Genomic DNA, 17,180 nt, shown 5'->3' with positions numbered 1-17,180 from the left:
GGAAAACATGTTAAAAGAAGTGGCCCAGTGGCATCTGCTGGGTGTCATAAAATCATGACTTTTGTAAGTGAAAAAGAGCTAAGAAGTCCGGCTTCAGGAGCAGGGTTTTCCGTGGCACAAAAAGCCCCCTGCCAGGTCTCGGGGGGGGGCGGTCAGGGGGGGATGAACGAGGCTCCCATCCCCCCGTGTGCGCACCCTCCCTCCTCAGTAACCAGGAGCCCGGGCTGAAACCAGACGACGCCGGTGGCAGATGAATTATTTAAAAACGTGTGCTCCTTTATTACCTTTCGACTTCCTGCCAATAAAGAACAATGAAGAAAAAGCGTACAGTTGTCAACACTCCTGAAAATTTTAATATCAGAGGTTATTCAAGCCTTTATTAGAGGAAATAACACGGTTTGGGAGCATCATATCTTTTTAGGGTTGTCAGAACAAATAAAGAAAGTTGACCTAGCCAGCCTGAGGCCGTTTTCCTGAAATTGCATTTTACTGTCACTCCTTCCCTTTGGCTCGTTTGGTGTGTCTCGGCCCCGGCAGTGAGCTCCCAGCCTGGGTGGTGTGCTGCAAGCGTGCTCGACGGAGGAGGGAGGGGACTCAAGAGTAAGGATGAGCCCTGAAGATCTCCACCGTCGTCCCTCCTGGAAACGCACGGAGCCATTCACCCGGCCTCTGTTGGGGCTCTGAGCAACAGGATTACTGCCTCCCCGTCCGCTGTAACAGAAGACTGACTCGTTGTGTTTAAGTCTGTGGAGGGCATGGGCCAGGACGGCAGTAGTTTCTCCTGTCGTTACACTGCTCTAATTCCACAGGAGACATCTGGGGAGAGCAGACAGAAAGATGTGAAACTGGAAACTCGCCCATCGGCTTGGTCTGCGTACAAACTGGGGTTTGTTTTCAGTGTGTCCATGTATCCGGGGAAGCCTGTTCCCAGTCGAGATGCACACTGAAGACCTCGCGTGACCTCACTGGCTTTGTGTAATTTGGTTTTGGGTTGGGCTGTCGGTCCGTGGCCCTCGGAAGGGTGTTGTAGCAAGTTCTCCTTGTTTAATTCCGAGCAGGGAGTAGGACTGCTGGGTGGTGTTTCCCAAAAAGAGAAAACGGGACCCACAACTATCTGTTCCTAGGCTGCCCCCCCACCCCGCCAGCTGCCAGCTGCCAGTACCTTCACACCAACGCACAGCTGTACACGGAGGCCGTCTCTGCACTTAGAGGTGGGGGCTCCCTGCACTTGCAGAAACAATTTCTGGGTGTTCCGTGGGGGGATGAGGACAGTCCCGCTGAAGAAAGCAAAGCGTACTCAAGATGGTTCCATCGACAGTACACTTTTTCTTAGATTAGAAACCACACGAGGATCGCTGAGAACGTACCGCAGTGACAGCTCACCGACACCAGCCCTCACCCAGGGCCCCCACCCCGCCCCCCGCCTGGCGGCGGGGAAACTCCAAGCAGCAACCGTCCCGAAGCCTGACGCGGCTGGACCTGGGTGGCGCTCAGCACCGTCCCACGCGGCTGCCTACTGATGGGAAGTGCCACCGAGATAATGAACGCAGCCCCATTCAAACTCAGGGTGGAGGGGGCCAGTGCGTTCGGGCGTCTCCCCGCGCCAGAGGTCCAGGCGGGCGCGGCGGTGGGCGGGGCGGGAGCGGTGGCGGAGGCGTGTCTTCCACCCGGAAGGCGCCGAGGTTCCGGGAGGGGAGGGGAGACACGCACGTACTCCACGTACACGTCCCCGGACGGCAGAAGCCCGTCCCACCTAGCTCTCCTGCAGAAGAGACTTGTCAGGTTGGTCTCCCCTGCACCTGCAGACCCTCGGAGGGGCCGTAGCAGGGGGAAGTCTGAGCCGCTTGGGCTGGCCGCCGGGCCGCAGCCCGTGGGGCGAGACGTCCTGCGAGGGTGGGCTGCTGAGTTCGAGCAGGGGCCCGGTGCGCGTGGCCGGGGAAACTCAGAGGCTGCGGCCGAACCGTGAATGAACGAAACGGAGCCCTTTCCGACGGGCGCTCCCGCTCCACGGCCGTGATTCCTGGCAAGTTACCCAACTCTCCGCCTCCTGACTTGTGAACGAGGAATGAGGCCGCCTCCTCTAGTGGGGTGTGCGTGGGCTAGGGGAAAACACACAGGAAAACATCCAGCAGAGATGCTACTTCCCTTCCTCCCTTCCTTCCCAATTCTCTCTCCTAAAAGCAAAAATACAGAGAGAGGGAGACCAACCAACCAAGCCACTGCTGACACGGCCTTCAGGACAACGGCTCCTGCTCTGTCACTGATTTGAAGGTCAAGTCAAGGATCGAGCCGCCCCGCTCTCAGTCTCTGCACAGCAGGCAGCGTGACGGCTGCCTGCACGGGCCACAGTCCTGCAGAAAACACCAGCAACCACACAAGCGTGAGCAAAGGCCTAATGGAAGCCTCCCCTTGTGCCAAGGAAACTCAGGGGCAAAGCTACCGTATGTTTCAGACTATAAGACGTACCCTCCCAAATTTGGGAGGAATAATGGTTGTTAATGCTGCTGTTGAGTTCTGTTTGCATTTACATTTGGTGAAATACTATGTTATTTATGTTATTAAATATTTTACCACATTTTTTGCTTCAAAAAATTTTTTCCCTATTTTCCTCCTCTAAGACCTAGGTGAGTCTTATGGTCCTAAAAATACGGTAACTGTCCTGGGGGTGGGGCAGGTGGGGAGGAAGGGATTAGAGAAAACTTGACAAAGCGTCTGAGCTGTTTCCTAAAGGTTTTCCATGGGGGTGGGATCACCCCATTCGCTTACATTTAGCTGCAGGAATCCTATGTTTGCTCTTCTGCAATTCATAGAAACTATACTGAGGAAGCTAAGGGGGAAAGACCAGTTCCTCCCATCACGCTCATCTGATCAGAAGCAGAAAAAAGACTCATAATGAATATGTCGACACTTGCAAGGTTTTCACTTCTTTCTTGAAACAGCTCCATCCGCAGATGAATTATGCAGGGCTAGACGGGACCGCCATTCCCCCACGCCAGGAAAAATGGCTGTGCCTCGCCGTGCCTTTGTCACGGCTCGGTGGGAAGGCAGCTGCAATGCAATTTCTGGTCCAGTTTAGGGCTTCGCGTGTCAGTCTCTCTCGCCTTTTCCAGATCGCAGCCAAAGCTTATAAACCCGGCGTCGTCGGAGAGTTCATTTTTTTCCTCCAAGCACATTAAGCACATAAATCATCTCTGAGAAAGAAGATAAGGCTCCCGGGTTTCTATTTTGTCTGGCCTGAAAACCAGAGTTCAATCTGCAAGGCATTATATTGTTAGATCCATCTGCAGAGTACTGAAATCGCTCTCCGGGATCGTAATTCTCCAAGCTATTTTTGGAATGCGGTAGGCAGACAGGGTTGTTTCCCATGCACAGGTAACTGGAAGCAGGCTCCTGCCCCACGTGAATGCATCTCTTCCCTGAACACATACATGGATCTCGGCATGGGGCCCGGGATTCGGGAGGGTCACCCGCTGCCCCCTACTCAGGAGTGGGAGGAGTCAGCCCTGGGCTTGAGTGAAGGTTTGGGTGGACCGGGTAGCCTGCAGAAGTCCTGAGCTAGTAGTGTTCAGGTGCCCTCTAGTGGCTATGAGCCATAACGAGTGCTGAGACTGGGGAAGGCGGGGTTTTTCTTCGAACGCTGGCCTGTCCGATCAGGAGCCATGGGGTATTACAAGCATGGGTCATCTGCATCCGATATGAGATGCTGTGACGGAGGTGGTACTGGGTGGTGCTTGCACAAACGGAAGCCTGCCGTGGTGCTCGAAGAAAACAACCCGGGGGGTTGGGCTCCCAGCCCTGTACATCTCCCGGCTCGGACCCCGAGCCCTGGCAGTGGAGAGCCCCAAGAAGTGGTGGCCGCGGGGCTGCATAAATGAATGGCTCACGTGGCTAAGTCATGAGCTCGCACCACGTGCTCAATGCCTGTTAGAGTGCACGGACTCTGTCTGCTTTCTAAGGTGTACTTGATCTGCATTCCTCCCTCCGACATCGCTTAGCGAGCTAACAGAGTCAGCCCTGCCCTGGTGTGTTTGCGATGAGAAGCTACAACGCACGTGTTGGAGGAGGCGGTGATAAAAAGTCTTTGTGGGTAAATGAGACTTTGTCCGAGCTGGTAGTTCAAGAGTGAAGATGAAGCCCTGGCTGGCGTGGGTCAGTGGATTGAGTGCCAGCCTGCAAACCAAAGGGTCGCTGGTTCGATTCCCAGTCAGGGCACATGCCTGGGTTGTGGGACAGGTCCCCAGTAGGGGGCGCATGAGAGGCAGCCACACAGTGATGTTTTTCTCTCTCATTGTCCCTCCCTTCCTCTCTCTAAAAATAAATTTTAAAATCTTTTTTAAAAAAAAGTGAAGATGAAGAAAGGCACTAAAAGGGGAAGTGGGGATCACAGAAGAAAGTGACTGAGTAAGTGGCGGCTGCTGTAGCAAGCGTCCCTCCCGAAGTCGTCACCCGGGGCCACTGGCAGAGGCTCGGCTGGGAGAAGGGCCGGGGAATGAGCCCAGGCTGCCGGCCCGGCTCCAGGTCCCCGAGAAGATGACATCAGATCCCCGGACTGTCAACCCCGCAGTTTCTGCCTGGGCGCCTCTGCAACACCCCCCAGCCGGGCACTCAGGGGCAGGCCTGAGTGGTGGCCGCCAACGTCCAGACCATCTCTGAAACCTACCCTGCACCAGGGGTGGATGCAGGTCAGAAGGTGCATGAAAGGTGACAGTAAAAATGCAGGAGAGGGGGACACGAGGCAGAGGCAACCCCGGGTGCCCTGCCCCCCAGACTGAGTGCACTTGCTGCGGGCACCCTGCCAGCCTTGCTGTATGGTGGCACAAAGGCCCAGGGTGGCACCATGGGGACGCTTGGACTTCACAGGCCCACGGGCCTCTGGGCAGAGCCTCTCGGGAGCCGTGTGTCCTCATAGGTGTTGCCTCGGTTTCCTCTGCCATAAAATGGGCCACAGTAGAATGTGTGCCCACGGGGTTGTTTGCAGAGTCATTGGAACTGTGACCTGGAATTGACCTTCAAGAACTCTTAGGTGCTACTCCGGCGATGACAATATTGAGGGGAGGAAGAAAAGGACCGAGGGTTTTGGAGGATAGTCTCTGTCCTTCCTTCCTCCTCCCAGATCCTGTCAGCAGCTGCTGCTTCTCCCCGAGACTGCCAGGGGGACGCAGGCAGAGTGTCAGGGACCGCCGGGCCTTCTGTAGAGCAGTGGTGGAGGGAGAGCTGGATTCCCTGGGAGCAAAGAGCGCGTCTGGCGTCCCCGTGAGGTCCCAGAGCCACAGACTCCCCGAGGCCTTTTCTGGAGTAGATTTGAACGCAGGATCCGAGTCCACAGCTACAACTAACAAGCTTTCGGGCTGAGAATCGTCTCTGTCTATTGTGTTACCGCTTTCACACATGCACACGCATGTGCACACACACAGCTGGGTCACAGGGGAAGGCGTGAACGCTCTTCTCGCTCTTCCGTCACTTCCGGTCTGTTCTGTTCCCACCTCTTACCACCTCCACCGGGTCCTCCCTCCCCACATTCGCTCTGATTCTCAGCACAGGCTCCAAACACAGCGTGAAAAAGGCTTCAGTGTTTTGTTTTGTTTTTTTTGCAAGGAGCTGAGCTTTCCTGCCTTCCGCAGGCCACTCACGCTGCAGCTGCTCTGTGTGTGTGGACTGTGCGCAGACAGCCCCTCGCTCTCGCTGGAGCAGAGCCTGGAGGACATGGCCTTCGTGCCCTTAGTGCCCTGGTGTCACCAGTGTTGGGACTCCCTCCTGAGCACCGTTACTGCCAACAGAACCTCCTGGCAGAGTCCTGTCCATGGAGCCTCTGAGCTAAGACGCATGTGTTTGCTGAGTTTTTTCTAATATCAGTGACTTTCACTCTATTACAGTGAAAGTCAATAGAAATATAACCTTTTCAGCCACCGAAAAGGAGTTCATTTTTATTATCCTTTTCTGCCATGACAGAGTCGTGATTGCAACAGGCACCAGGTCAACTTAGCTTCATCGAAAGACCATTAAAGAAACAAACTCAAAACTCATTTAAATACCGAAGCCAGTGCATTACAGTGATCAATACAGCAAACGCACCAGGGACTGCTTTATTCAAGCACCTCACATGTGAGAGTCACTCTGCAATCACAACTCCAGCAAAACTATAAACTTAGAAGACCCGCCAATAAGGAAAAAACGCTGTTTCATTAAGTAGGTTCAGAACCATAGAGCCCTTCACTTTAATCCGATTCGACCCACAGCGTTCACGTTTTCTCTCGGTATGTTGAGAGACCGCCTGGCGCAGAACCATCCATCGGCGAATACCGTTTACTGAGAAAGCCGTCCGCTGCCAGGTCAGAAGAATGACAGTGACGGAAAGCAGAGTTTCAGTTTTTAAAAAACACGGAAACACAGGGCCAGGCCCCAGAGCCGGGAGCCCTGGTCCTGCGGCACTCAGCGGCGGCCTTGCACGCGGTGTCGTGCAGTGTGGCTGCGTGCTAAACCGGGCACCTGCTGCCCACTCCGTGGGCTTGGACGAGACACAGACCCCTCGGGGCCTCAGGTCCTCCGTGCCTGACGGTGATAACACACACTTTTCCACCTCCTTCCCCAGGTGCGAGCACAAAGGTGATTGTCGTGAGCCTCTGTGAGTTCTTCTTTGCAAGCGCTAATGTACATTGCAGACTCTGTCCTGGCCAGATGGCTCAGTTGGTTGGAGCATCATCCGGTACACCAAAAGGCGGTGGGTTCAATTCCCAGTCAGGGTATATGCCCAGGTTGTAGGTTCCATCCCCAGTTGGGGCATGTGCAGGAGGCAACCAGCTGTTTCTCTCTCTCTCTCATCGATGTTTCTCTTTCTACTTTTTTCTCTCTACAATCAGTGAACATATCCTCAGGTGAGGATTTTAGGAATAATAATAAATAAATTACAAACTCTGGAGGTAGTGTGTGTTTAGAATAACTTTAGAATCGGAGTAGCCCATCTAGGCCATTAAGTCCAACCCCAGCCCACCTTGGAACCACCGCGGGGCCCTGCCTGACGTCCCCACACATGGAGACCCTGCTGTTGCCTCTTTAAAATGCCGCCTGCGGTGGCTTTCCAGTTCAGAGAGAACACAGGGAAACTAGGTTCGCTTGAGAGTCCGGTTCACAGCCAGCGTCTCCACTTCCCCACAGAGCCCGCCCGCCCGCCAGCCCTGCCGCTCCAGGACGTGGCGGGGACAGGCCTGGGGCCTCCTCCCCGGCTGGCCCGTCCCCAGCCGCACACGAGCCCGGGACCACCTCTCTCACTTACAACAGAACTTCCTCCTGGCTCCCCTCCCCCCGTTTCTCGGCTTGTCTTGGCGATGAGACCCGCGGAGATGGACGTCCACGTGCTGCTTCCCCCGATCGCTCGGCTCTTTGTCTTCAGTCAACTTCCTTGACGTGCAGACTGCACGCGGGGCCACGGGCACGCTTGCCTCGGGCCGGTGGGTGGGTGTCGACACGCGTGCATGCCCACGCAGCCAGCACTCTGTCGGAGTCGAGCATGTGTCCTGCACCCCGGAAGGTTCTCTCGAGCCCCTTCCCTGTCCCTTCCCCCCAGTCACTGCCCCGAGCGATCGCTCTTCGCAATTCAGTTTCCATAGAAACGCGGGTCGGTCCGACCAGTTCCACGCCTCTGTCTGCGTAAGTCAGAGAGCCGCGGTCCCTGCGTCCGGCCCCTCCCACTCCGCACGGGGCTCTGAGGTTCGTCCTGGCCGCTGCTGCTGCTGCTGCTGCTCGAGTCTGTGGTTGTGTGTTCATGGCATCGCATTTCAGAGCACACTACCGTCTGTTTGTCCTTTCACGCTTTGACGGGCACAGGGATCGTCTGCAGTTTGGGGGGTGTCAGGAACTCACCTGTTGGGAATGTTTGCACACTTATGTAGGTCGTGGGCACATTTTTCCCCTTCTGTTGAGTGAGTGCCTGCCTCGGAGTGGGGTTGACGGGTTGCGCGGTCAGCGTGTGTTTAAGTTGATAAGACGGGACCAGAAAAGGCAAAGCTCCCTCGTCGTTGGGTCACGTCGCCACCATCCGTATTGTCACCTAGACCACGATGGCGGCGATTCTCCGCGTCACACGTTTTGGAATTCAACGTGATACTTTACACGCGGGTGTAATATAGTGTTCTGTCCCCGTGTGCTCTGACTGCGCGGGGGGCCTTGTTTCCAGGACCAGAGTGGAAGCGCCTTGGCCCGCCGGGGGCGTGTCCGGCTCGGCCGCCGGCCCAGGCAGGAGGCAGAAGTCGGGTCGTTCGCCGAAAGGCGGCTGCCTGGGAGGGGAGGCGGTCGGAGGGCTCCTATCTGCGGGGACGCCTCCTCAGCAGTCAGGCCGCCCCGAGGTCCTCATTCTCCCGTTCTCGGGGTGGCCTGGGGGCGGACACCTCACTGGACAGGCGTGCCCTTCTCAGGAGTCCACCGCAGCAGAGACCTCCGCCGAAGCAGCGACCCGCTCACGTGCAAAGAGTCCCTGCGTCAGCGAGGGACCCGTCTTCCAGTCAAGGAAGTCCTCGCTCGTATCGGCACTGGTCACGGCGGGGTCCCCGTGTTGGAAACGTGGCCATCCCAGCGGCCACCCGCGTCCCCGCTGACCAGTCCCCACCTCAGCAGCTAGGCAGTGCGACACCAGTGACACGCACACTGCAGCCCTCCCTCCCCCCGTCTGCAGGGCCACTGGCCACACATGTCCTAGCACATGGCTGTGCTGGTGGCCTCAGTGAAACCTCCCCCACCACCCCGCTCACCCGGGAGTGCGCGGGCACCAGGGTTAAACAGCCCCTGGAAGTGTGGCTGGCACGCCGCGGTGACAGGGGCCGCCGAGCACTGGGACGGAGGGCTCAGTCGCACTGTCCTGCCTGGAGCACTTCCCACCCACGCGCCTCTGTCCTTTCCACGGGGCTGCTGAGCGAGCTGCCGTCACGCGGTATGACTTTGGCAGCATCATATATGTTCGTTAACACCTGCTTTCAAAATTGACCATGTCTGATTTTATTTTTCACGCATTTTCTTTGCTTTCATCTTCCCTTTTTCTATCCATTTAGTTTGTTTTCCCTTATCCTGGTAAGTCATTTTTTTTAAGATTTTATTTATTTTATTTTTAAAGAGGGAAGGGAAGGGGGAGAGAGAGAGAGAAACATCAATGTGCAGTTGCTGGGGGCTGTGGCCTGCAACCTAGGCATGTGCCCTGACTGGGAATCGAACCTGTGATGCCTGGTTCGCAGCCCGCGCTCAATCCACTGAGCTATGCCAGCCAGGGCCTAGAAAGTCATTTTACAATTTAGCAACATGTGTTTGCCTCGAGCTCTTCAGGAGACTAGGCCATTTGAAATAATTTAATTGGTACTAATTGTGTTAATTATTATCTAAACCACCTACTATGTGTGAGGATTAAATTCGGTGGTTATTTAAGTGATGTTAAGTACGAAAGTGTATAAAAACCATGAGCTTTATTCAGACTAGATCTCTAAGAAGAAAATCAGAGGTAAAATTAGTAGAACTGGTTCACAATTTAATTTTTAATGCTTTATAGTCATTTTTTGCATTCTCAGTTATAAGTCAAAACACAAACCTGGAAGTCCTAAATATTTTCTGACCAGATTCTTTGAAAAAACTTTTTAGTATTTGGGCCATTCCTGCTATAAAAACCTTCAAACTTAAAGCTATTTCAACCAGGAAATGAGAACTTCTCCTTTCATTCACTAAAATTTATAACAATTATACAATTTATCGACACAAAATCAGTTTTTAAAAACACTTCGTGCTTTTAGGAGCGTCCGTGTTTCTGCGGTAGGCGGAGGGTTAGACCAGGGCAAATGGATCACCATCTGAAAGCGATTGTTTCTCTTCGTACTGTGTTGAGAAACTTCTCGTATACTGCAACATAAATCACCTAATGGGCCCGCTGATTCCTGTGGCCGCACCCGGGCTGCAGGATTTCAGCGCACGGACCGGAGGGGAGGTGAAGCGTGCTGATCGCATTGCCATATAACACCGGCAGCTCGGTGACAGGAGGAGGAGGAAGTACTCGAAACACCTCTCGTTTGAAAACTGCTCGTCGAGCCGTGAACGAAGCCTTCCGACACCTCTGAAGGAGGAACAGTGCAGACACAGCAGAGAAAGATCTGTCTCTGCAGGCCGTGGTTTCTCGAGCCTTAGGCATCTCTGGAAGAGAACATCCCTTGGACTTGCATTTTGGTCCGAGGCCAGTGCTGCCACTTCCGGTCTGTGAACTTGGGCAGATCTCTGCCTTTCCCTGGGACCTCTCTTCCTCTCCTCCACTTGTGGGAGGTGGGGGGGGGGGTGACAAACTCTCTGTTTCTAAGGCTTCTCCTCGCTTGAGCTGTGCCAGCTGAACCTGACCTTTGTGTCAGCCTCTGCTCAGTGCTGAATGTTGGGAGCCAAATGGGCTGATCCATACAGACACACGGCAGAGACAGGGCCCGTTCCGAGAAGGCTTCCTGGCTGGTGTGGCCCCGCTGGCCAGCGCGGGTTCGATCCCCAGCCAGGGCACCACCTCCCACTCACGGAGTGTATGCTGAGCCGCACGCTTAGCCACCTCCACTGCTGACCCAGTTGTGGAGCTTGGCCACTTCCCAGTGATTCCACGGCCCCGCGACAGGGGAGAGTGTTTCTCGGGCTCTTTCTTTTCCTTAAGCACCTCTGTCCGTCGGCAGGGTCTATGAGCAGCTCCGGCCAAAAACAAACTGAGGTGGACGGCAGCGCGGCGCCCCAGACGGCGACCGACGTCGGCATCCTGGGTTGCTCTTGGACTCGGCGCGCCCTAGGGCCGGGCAGCGTGAGGGGCCGGCGTGCTGCCCCTGTGGTTCTCAGCCCCGCGGCCCCAGCAGTGGCCTGTGCCCCACTCAGAGCTGCCGCAGCGGTGCGAGCGTCCCAGAACGTCGACACTCAGGGCCCCAAACCAGCCATCAGTGCGCCTCCCGCGGCGTGGTCTTTAGTTCGGAGTCACGCTTACTCGCCCCGACCGGGCAGCCGCGAGACCCCGTGGGGGTTCCGACAGTGGGACCGTCCGCGGAGCCGCCCTCTAGACCAGACGCTCTGACGGAAGTAAAGCCAGGGTTTCCACATCTTCGCACGCGCATGTGCACACAGTGGTGCGGCTCGGCCAGTGATGGCTGGTCTGACAGTTGTGAAGACGGGTAAGTGCGCCCTAGGGTGGCGCGGGCCCGTTCTGCGTGGGTCCTCGGTGGACCGGGCGGCGTGCTCGGTAACACTGCCGGGAAGAAACAGCCCAGAGCCCGGGGGTGGGGCGCTGTGCCCGGGCTCCGACACCCCGCGCATTTCCTGTCGGCCGTGCAGCCCCCGACTCACGGTGCCTCCAGCAGACGGAGAGGGCAGGGGGCGCCACCCTTGTCCCCACAGTCCCTGTCCCGCCAGAGGACGGGAAGGGGCAGGCTGCGACCCCGGAACCAGTGGCAGGCCCCAGTGAACGACTTTGTCCCCCACCCTCCTGTAAGAGCGTCCCGTGTCCTCTGCCTGAAGGAGGACACGGGAGCTGGAGTCAGAGGAGGTGGGAACATCCAGGCGAGTTGCCCCCTGGTGCTGGGTGGGCTCCCGCCCTGTCCAGTTCTCCGTGGTGGGTGGCCTGAGGCTGGCAGACCCCGGGTGGGGTGGAGATTAGGGTGAGAGGGAGCGCTGTGGTGTCCTGTGAAGCCCACGGGAGTTTCCGGTGGGAAGGGACAGGGAGAGGTGGACCACGCCAAGACAGGCTGGTCTTTGCTATTCTTCCCTAATCTTTCTCTGCTCTGGCGTCTACTCGCCGACTGGGAGTAACGCACCATCACCATGGCCTGTTCCAAATTCCCTGCCTCTGAGCGAACCCCAGGTACCACCTAAAATTAGGGGTTCGGAAAGGAGACACGGAGCCTCAGGCCCCCTTTCTCTTTCCAGTTCAGAAACTTCCTCTCCCCTTGTTGCCCCCGCACACAGTGCAAGATCTGAAATTTCACTTAATCCACAGCATTTTTAATGGCCTGTTATCAGTCGTGTAAACTGTGAGAAAAAAGCACCAATCGGTGTAAAACCTCAGCCCCCTTCCCACCGCACAGCAAGTTCAGAGTCTGCAGCCCCCGCCCCCTGCAGCTGGTCCCCGCGCGCGGAGGCGGGCTCTTTCGTGTGAGAGCCGAGGCCGAGAGACTTGGCTGGTCGCACAGCGTTTGGATCACCCAGGACCGTGGTTCTGGAGCCACAGGGGGTCTGATGCGGCCTCCAGTCCGGCCCAACTTCCCCGGGCTGAGCTGGTGCCTGGTGGGCACCGGGCTTTCCCGCCGGCATGCCGGTCTTCACGAAAACAACCAGCAAGTTCGGGGCCCAGGCAGCCAGAGCAGTGGGGACACCCTCCCTGCTCCCCGACTTCAGGGCTGTTGCATGGGACAGCAGCAGTTCCCGCGGGGACAGCAGGGGCTCCCCCCGCAGGGGTGTCCGGAGCACCCGTCCTGCCCGGCCAACAGTCGCATAAAGTCCTCGGAGCAGGCAGCCGGTCTGCTGGCCTTCCGTCCGGGCTCAGAGGACCCTCCCCCCCGCCAACACAGAAGTTCTCGCCCACACCGGGTGCTGAACTGACACGGGGAGGGTGTCAGGAGCCGGGAAGGCAGCGTCTCCGACCCCGCCGGGCCGGTCCACAGCGTTCCGCCGAACCTGAGGCCGCTGGGCTGCGGGTTTCTCCGAAGAACCAACTCTTCCACCTCGAAGATCATCTCTCTTCAGGAACGGTCAGGTCACCCTCCGTTAACCCCTTCCCCTCAGGGGCCGGGCCCCTCCTGCGTGCGAGTCACCCTCCCCCCTTGGGTCTGTCTGCTCCGTGTGCCCACCTCACCCCCAAAGGTACTACCCAGGCTGATGAAGCCCTTTCAGGCCCCGCCAGGGCCAGCCGTGGCTTTAAAATGCAAATGAACTGAATTCCCAGAATAATACCCGAACGGACACTGGAGCTCTCGGTTCAGGGGGTGAGACGGGAGCCCCAGCCCGAGTCGGGGTGCTTCTCATGATTCCGTGGTGTCTGCCGGACAAGTCTGTGCCCCCTGCAGGGTGTCCGGGGGCACCCAGAGCCCCGTCTTTGATGTTACGGAGCCTCTATTGCACGGGCTGTGACCGCCTCCGCCGCCTGTGGGGTGGCCGCCAGGTAAATGTGCCGCCACGTAGCTCACTGGGCCCCCAAAGAAACTACCTTGAAATTAGTGCACTTCGCCATGGCAACGCAGCGAGATGACACAGCGTGACATGTCCTGGGCTTTTCAGGTTGAGCTTGCCTGCCTCATCCGATGGAGTGCGTTTTGGGGTTTAAATGTCAGTGTTTCACATGCAGCTGACCCTCCCCCTCCCCTCCCCCTCCCCAGTGGAGCTGGTTGTGGGGGGCAGTGCGGGGACTGCCCCCGTGTAGCCGGGTGGAGCCAGGTCAGCCGACTCTGCCACTTTCTCTCTCTCTGACTTGGGGCGCGTTTTGTCTGGTAAAGCGGAGAGCTGCGACGCAGCACCCGTGAACAGGGCTTGAGAAGCCTGGCGCAGCTTTGCACACAGCGGTCGCCCAGTGCGTGCTTCCTCTTCTCCCGCCTGGGTCCGATCGGGAGGCAGACCACACAGTCGGGGCAACAGGGGGTGGTAGGGGTGAGAATTAACTGTGGTGAAGGGGAACTCGAGGACCTAAGGGAGCCTCTGGGAGCCTCCCAGGGCACTCCTGAGAGGGGGAGCACCCACGGGAGGACCGCAGAAGGGTGGTGGTGGTTCTGCCACCAGAGGGGCTCCAGGGTGGCCAGGCTAGGGTCGCTGGGCCAGCAAAAGGCCACCCTTCGGGGCGCAGGCGGGGAAGCAGGAGCTCAGCAGCTGTGTATGCATGTGTGTGAGCACATGTGGGGGTGTGAGCACATGTGTGTGCACACACATGTTTGCAGTTTGTGTGCACATGTGTGTCCGTGCACAGTGAGAGGCAGGAGGCCTTTGGAGCCTGTGGGCCTCATGGGGGCTGCACAGGGGCTCCGGTTTGCAGTCGGGAGGGCTTGTCACTGGGCTGCAGGGCCACGGGGGTCCCAGGCAGGCCCCACAGGACGTCCTCACACTCCAGGCAGACCCCCTGCCGCCCTCCCTCCTTCAGGCTGGCACTGGAAATTTCCAGAAGCCCCTTCTTCCTACAACGTCCCTCTAGTGCCCTCTACTGAGAAAGCTCCGCCCTGCGCTCACTTTAAAAGAGGAAAGGAATTCGTGCTTATCGTAGAGCATCTAACGAGGGGTGCAGGTGGAGCCAGGAGGCAAGCACCTGATTGTGGACCCAGACTCCCATCCCAGGGACTGGGACGGGGCAGAGCCTGTTTCAGGGGTGGGCCTGCGTGGGGAGGGTGCAGGAGAGCAGGGCTTCCGTCCGGACTGAGCTTCTCGGAGAACAGGGCCGACTCCGCACCTGCGGACGCCCACACTTGACCCTGGGGAGCGGGAAGGGTGGAGCCAGGGGAGAGCGTGTCGGAGAAGTGATCTGGGGGGAGTGGGCCCTGGTCGTGTTTCGGTTGCACAGTTTTTGTTTTTGCGTTTTTAATGTCCTGTGTTATTTTTCTGTTGCTGCTGTAACAAAGTACCACACACGTAGGGGCTGAGAACAGCACCAGTTTATTGTACGTTCTAGAGGCCGGGCATCCAAAGTCAGCACCACGGTGCCGACGCCCGGGTTTGGGTGGGGCCGTCCTCCCCAGGCTCTGAGAGGAGCGCCTGGGGCGGGGCCTTTTTCAGCATCTCACTGGCACCTGCGTCTCGCAGCTCATCCCAGACCACGCAGGATCATCTCCTTATCACCAGGGTCTTAATTCAGTCACACCACACCGTCCCAGAGCTGCTGTTCCCTTCCCAACATCCCTGGCACTGGAACTCAGCCTTTCCCCTCAATCCGGGATATTTACAGGTAAATGAAAACCAGGCAGGATCATGAGTGTGTCAGATGGCAGCAGCCAGGTTCAAAAACTGTTGCTGGAAAAAAGTGTGATAGGAATAAATGGACATGTTAGTCTTTGGGTCACCAGCTGCATGAAGGGAGGAAGGGGAAGAGCTGAAAGCAGCCTACGGAGACCAGCTAGAAATTGTATTTCACTGCGAGCCCAGCACGAGTGATGTAAAACAGCCTCCAAAGGCCAAGCCTGTCTGGGCTGGGTCCGTAGGGACAGTTTGCGAACAGGAAGGTGTTCCCGCCGCGCCGGCCGGCCGGGCTGCAACCGAGCGCGGACCTCACAGCTGCGCCCCCTGCTGGAAGACCTGAGTCTCGACTGCAAGCACGTTTTTTTCCAGTGAGGACCCCTGCTGTGCCCAGCGCTGTACTGGGCCTGAAGACATAAGAAACCTCAAAGTCCACACGTAGACATTCGGTTTTGTTTTGTTTTGTTTTGTTTTTGAGAACGTAGGCTATATACTCGCAGCAGGGAGTACCAATCATTCACTGCAAATGAGGCTGGAGTCGCATATGTACTGGCACCAGAGTTTACAACACAGCATTAAATAACGAAAAGGAAATGCAAAGCAATATGGGTAGTTGGGCGCCATCCAGAAGTGAAAGAATGCATGTTAGAAAATTAACGTTAATTATACCAGCTGTTTTTTTTCTGCAAATCTGTGTTTTTCCATAATGAACATATATTGTTTGTATCATTTTTAAGTTATTTAACAGGATAGATTTAATTATAAGGAGTACTTAATGGGAGGTCATCACTTTGAAACATTGTAGAATCGTCTATTAGTGAAATCCGCCCTTTGCAGTTAGTTTTTTGGCAACAGGTATTATTAGAAACGGTGGAGGGACAGCAGCAGTTACCCACGAGTGCCACTAGATGGAGCCAAAGCAGCTCCTAAAATTTGGCAGCAAAAACTCAGTCGCTTTTGCTCCAGAGAAACAACTTGATGAGATTTCAAATATTTCAGATTCTCTGGCCAGGATAAGTGTTTTGTTAATGATGCACTTGAAATTATTTTTTTAACTTTTCAAAATTATAGTCAAACATGCCCATCTCCCCATCCCTGAGATGTGATGGATGCCTCTTTGACTCTTCACCTAGACTTTCCCACTGACCTCCAGGTTTCTAGTAAGCAGTGTCAAGATCCAGGTGTAGGTGGCCATTAACGATGACCATCACTCCTCAGAGCAGCTGGTTCTCAGTGTGGGTGGGAGATTAGCTCCCTTCCTCCCACTCTTTCCTGCCACCCTCCGTCCTGGGGCTGGTGGGCTTCCTGCAGCTTTGCCCACCTTGGCCTTGGCCCTTGCAAGCCTGGACCTGGGAGTGCATCCGGTTCCTGGAGTCGGCACTGCCGGCTCCAGCAAGAAGCTCCTTATACACAGTTCTCTCGGGAAAGCTCGAGCTAGGCAGTGGTGCGGGGGTTCCTCCATGCACACCCGAGCCGAGGCTCACCTCCGCACGGGGCACGCTCACTCCAGAGAAAGGGAGGGCTCACAGGAGAGGGTTTCACAGGTGGATACAAAGCAGCACAGGAAGCTCCAGGGGCTCACCTGCTGGGGAAACACAACTGGACTGGGTTGGTTTCTAGGCCAGCGAAGGCGGGAAAAGCCCTGGAGGGTACACAGAGGACAAGTCCGTGGTTCTGGGGGAGCCCCACTGGCACTTTACTTGTGGGGAATAACTAGTCAGAAATGCAGGCTGCTCCCACAGCTGTTCGCGTGGGCTGTTTCCACTGGCTTCCTCCTCCCCGCCCCCCCAGCTCTGAAAGAACAGCTCCGCTTCTGGGGATGTCTTTGCCCCTTTCCGGCTGCCACGTCCCTGCCCTGAGGCAGAAAGGAGAAATTGCCCTCGTCTTGATAAGTTAGAAAACCGTATATTTACCCAACCCACACCTCAGCATTTGCGTGTGTGTATATATACTCATATACAAAACATACACTCATATTCATATTTGAATATACACATATGCTCTGAAGACTAATATCGGTCTACACGCTGATGGTACAAAGGGGTGCAGAAAACAGGGCCGGAAGAGGGTCCCGAACAAAATTCATTCTCAGAGACGTAGCCTTTTCCGTCTCAGCGGTCAGCCCTGGAGATAGGGTAAATCGAGCAGATTTCATCCCAGTAGAATGCACAAGCATCCGAATCCAGCAGGCGGGCCACCCACAGAGAACGGGCGTAAACGGGAGGACGGTTCGTAAGGAGCCTCCACTTACCGAGTTCACGCTGCTCTCGAGTAAC

The 17,180-nt window shown here is 56.3% G+C and overlaps 1 protein-coding gene across 1 annotated transcript in view; it reads left to right on the top strand.

Annotated features, from left to right (window-relative positions):
• CNTNAP2 (contactin associated protein 2) overlaps positions 1 to 17,180 on the top strand; it is a 1,612,013-nt gene that overhangs the window by 1,512,173 nt on the left and 82,660 nt on the right. The window lies entirely within an intron of this gene.

This window comes from Phyllostomus hastatus, unplaced genomic scaffold (genome assembly GCF_019186645.2).
Source record: "Phyllostomus hastatus isolate PE091 unplaced genomic scaffold, TTU_PhHast_1.1 phas_contig_1021, whole genome shotgun sequence".
Classification (NCBI taxonomy): domain Eukaryota; kingdom Metazoa; phylum Chordata; class Mammalia; order Chiroptera; family Phyllostomidae; genus Phyllostomus; species Phyllostomus hastatus.
The sequence above is the reverse complement of the archived record's forward strand: the minus strand, read 5'-3'. Positions and strand labels throughout refer to the sequence as shown.